The following is a 4211-nucleotide window of genomic DNA, read 5'->3' as shown; positions in this document are numbered from 1 at the left end:
GTGATGCGGGTCTAGACTAAAAGGGACTGGAAATTATTCAAAATGTACAAAGGGCTGAGTCACCTGAGTTATATAGGCAGAAGTAGGTTAAGAAAGTCGGTCATCCGCTAACATGGACTATTACTTCAAATATAGCTAAAGGTGGTGGGAAGAAAAAAATAATCTCACAGGGTAATTGAGGAGACCAAAAGGTGGAATAAAAACTTTGCAGAACAAAATGACTGGGAGCCACTCAGAAGGATGGGTGCCAATGTCTAACCATGGAGCATACCATGTTTCCCATCCCTATAGTTGGGAGGGAGCTGGTAACATTTACAAGGACTTCAGAATTACTATGAAATAGTTACTGCTAATGCTTCCCATTCTTTTTCTTGTCCAGTGAACAGTTGTCCTGTCCACTGACTCATTATCATAGGCTAGGTCCCATATGCTGAGTCTCTAGGGACAAAAGACTTGTAGAAACAAGTCCCAATTCAAAACCCTCCTAATCAAAAGGAGGCACACTCAAAGATGACCTGATACTGATTCTGATGCTGTGAATAGATGAGGTTTGGAGGGTCTTGGGAAAGTACAGTGTGCGGTAGGAGATGCTCCAATAACTGGGACCAGAGGACAGACCAGAACAAATTCATTGCTTCGATAGTTCCAATTAATGGCCTTCCCAATATGCACACTCTCCCAAAATGATTTTGCTATTCCTCTTATCAAAACATAGAGGCTGGTTCTCCACCTCGGGGATCTGAAAATCTACCAGTTTTGACCAGTAGAATGTGGCAGAAAAGCAGCATGTCAGTTTAATGTCAAGGTTAGAAGACCTTTTGCATGTCTCCTTTCAGGAGAAATCTCCTCCATGATGAGCACAAACTTTGCAAGGCTGCCTAAAGTATGAAGGAAATGGCTTCAGTGCCATTATTACCCGTGGTTGGTCCAACCAGCTTGCAGCTGCCCGCAGGTGTATAGGGGAGCACATCTTGACTGGAAGAATCACACCCTGAACCCAGTCTTAATTGTCAGTCTGAGGAATTATGAACAAAGCAAACACATGTTGTTTTAACCTGCCAGTTTAGGAGTGGTTTATTTCTTGCATCCTTGTGAAGTAAGTGTTACTACTGTGGCCGTATTATAGAGAATGACTCTGAGTTCAACAGAGGGGAAATCATTTGCTAAGGTTACTGATGGGTTCTGCTCCTGTAGGACTCAGCCACACTCAGCATGGGGCCTGCCCAACATGGCACCGGGCCCTAAAACACCAGGGAGTCCCTCCAGTACTAACTTCTGTATTCTTCCATGCCAAAATAAACTTCCCACTTCTCTCGTAAGTGTGCTCATGCCAAAGGTTCTCCAATCTTCTCCTGACACCAAGATATGGTCCCCACCCCCTGGGTAAAAGCTCGGTAAAAGCCGTTCCCCAGCTTCCCCTTTTGAACATCCTCCTGACATCCTGCAGCCCTCCCTCGACACCAGCAATACAGGTTTTGTTTTACCTCTGTCTCTGTCTCCGAACTGCATTAAAAAAAACCTAATAGTTACCAAGCAGTCGAGCTAGAATTCAAAAATAGACAATCTGGAGCTAGCATCCACACTTCCAAGTTAGTATACTATATAACATTTGTGCTGAGCCATGATCTTGATAACAAAATCATTATTTATCTTTGTTTTTCCAATATTTGCCATTTAAGGGCTTGATAAAAATTGAATTTTCCAACTGTATCACATGCATGATGACCGTATTCTTAATTCCTGTGTGATACTAAGCACAATGAGCTGGTATCCAAACAATAAAGTTTAAGTCTTTTAGTAGCTTACAATGTAATTATAGCAACCACCACTACCACTACCCCGGACTCTGACCATATATACCAAGGCAATTTTTAGTCAACAGTGTACTCTGGACATACTGCTAACGTGTCCAGAAGACAGTGGCTCAGTATTTATGGCATGCTACATACTGAGTTCAGTTCTCTTTATGTACTAGACAGGGCTTGGTTCTTACAGCTCTACAAAGTATTTATCCTGTGTATAAATGTGCACAGGTTTCTTGTATTTTAGGACACAAGTATAATTACAATACAAGAATGAGCCAAAATGTCAGTGATTAAAACCATTAAAAAAAAATCAAGTTCTCTTTTGCTTAATAGTCCGAAAATAAGCTGTTCAGGGAGAGCGGAGAACCTTGCAAGGTAACAGACACAGGCAATTTCTGTCTTTTTGGTATATTATTCTCTGCCCTCCACTTTTGCTGCGTACCAAGTTAGTTGAATCAGATCCAGCATCATATCTGGATTCCAAGTACCAGGAAGAAGAGAAATAAAAGAAAAATAGAAAAACATGTCCCTTGCTTTTAAGGACATAACCTAGAACTTTTCCATACCACTTTTATTTTTTCCTCATATTCCATCAGCCAGAATTTGTTCACACATCCATAACCATCAACAAGAAATGCGGGGAATGATCATTTTTAGCACAGTAGCCATGCACCGAGGCTAAGGATTGTATCTGTGTGAGAGTAAAAGAAGAGGAATCAGGGCACAACTTAAAATCTGTGTCACCACGAGACCAGAGAACCAGTGAGTGGCAGAATCAGGATCTTCATCAATCTGCCCTGACTATGATGCCATGCTTAGCTGCTGTGCTGTCCTGTGTCCTTCCCTTTCTTGATCACTTAGCTGTCATTCTGGCTTTGGCCAGAATATTAGTGCTGCCTTCTTTATGTCTGTCTCCACCCCCGGACTGCAGAGCTCTTGGGGAATGCATTGCAGAATTCCTCGTCATTCTGGCTTCTAAGCCTCCAATATCCTGCCTCCAATAGCAGTTCATCCACTCCTTACCTTCGTGTATTCCTCACACAAGGAAATCTGACTGACACCTTCATTTCAAAGACCAGAAAACTGGTACCTAGAGAAAATCATGCAACTCAAAGTGTCCAAATTGAGCCTTGAACTCAGGCCTCTCGGGTTCCAAGCTTCTCTCCGTGCTCTCCATCCCACTATGATCTCAACTCCAGAAAGTTGTCAGTTGCATCCAACCTCATTTGCTCAGTGAGTTATTTACTACGCTCCTGAAAAAGCAACTCTGGGGAGAATAAAGCAGGATTATTGTCTTATCTTCATGCTCCATGATCTCCTGAGTTCTTGAGATCCACTGGAGATAGGAGAAAAGAAATAAAATAGGCAGGAAAGACACAAGGAAAATCATAACTAAAAGTTATACTTTTAAGAAGACTGAAACTTCCAGGAACCAGCAGAAGCTACCCACGGTGATCCATACTGGCATTGCCTTGGCTAAGGTTGACTCCTTTCTTTTCAGACCCATCACACTCAAATTCCTTAAGAATACCAAGTCCATAAATTTGCTTCACTGAGAAAGTAAAGAGCAGGAACTTGAACCTAAAACAAAGATAAGAAAATTCAGAGAATACTTAAATTATCCATGTTAATTAAAAAATAATACTTGGGTTCATACCTGTAAAGGGGCCAGTACCCTTCTAGGGGGTACGATCCTCTCCTTTTCCTTGAGAAGCACAAATGTTTCACTTTCAGGAAATACCTCTCTCTCTGTCTCTCTCTCTCTCTCTGTCTCTGTCTCTGTCTCTCTCTCTCTCTCTCTCTCTCTCTCTCTCTCTCTCTCTCTCTCTCTGGCCTGCACTATTTCTTTGAGTGTGTACTTTTAAATTTCTATCTAATAAGTCATGCATCCTGAAAATTGTTTTTATAGCAGGAGTCAGCAAACACGGAAACTTATTCTATGGGTGGAGCAGGTTAGGTTTCTTATCTCAGCTTCCAGAAACTCCTCAGTCTGTCTGGTGAGATTTCCTCAAGCCAAGCCAGTGGTAGGAGTAAAGGAGGCATCAGGACCAGGACCTCAGTAAGTCCTGCCAAAGGCTTTTCATTCTTTTTTTCCTTCTTTCAACAAACTCTTGCCCTCTGACATGTAGATATTTACTTTTCTATTTTTTTCTTTTCCTTTTTCCCTTTATGCAAATCCCTGCAGTTTTAGATGTTTTTTTGTTTGTTTGTTTTTAGCAGTTAGAGGCTCCCAAGTCCCAAGAAAAATCAATGCACTTACATATGAAAGCACTGAAGACAAGAGGTTTTGAGAGGGGCACTTTAAGATATGTAGTGCCTCATTAATTAATCCCTGGGTCAACATACTCCATTCTTGGGGCAGAAGGAGCTAAAATTTGGTCACTGGAGAATAACATAAAAGAAGAG

General features: G+C 41.6%; 1 long non-coding RNA gene across 1 annotated transcript; it reads right to left on the bottom strand.

Moving 5' to 3' along the window:
* Positions 1–3191: 3191 nt before the first annotated feature.
* Positions 3192–3577, bottom strand: LOC134476735 (uncharacterized). Its single transcript, XR_010048540.1, has 2 exons — positions 3463–3577; positions 3192–3386 (listed from the first exon to the last, which is right to left on the bottom strand). It is a non-coding gene; the product is annotated as an uncharacterized LOC134476735 (long non-coding RNA).
* Between the last annotated feature and the right edge of the window lie 634 nt (positions 3578–4211).

This window comes from Cavia porcellus, unplaced genomic scaffold (assembly GCF_034190915.1).
Source record: "Cavia porcellus strain 051 isolate PalLab524CR breed Dunkin Hartley unplaced genomic scaffold, mCavPor4.1 scaffold_7, whole genome shotgun sequence".
NCBI classification, from domain to species: domain Eukaryota; kingdom Metazoa; phylum Chordata; class Mammalia; order Rodentia; family Caviidae; genus Cavia; species Cavia porcellus.
This window is presented reverse-complemented; position numbering and strand designations above follow the sequence as displayed.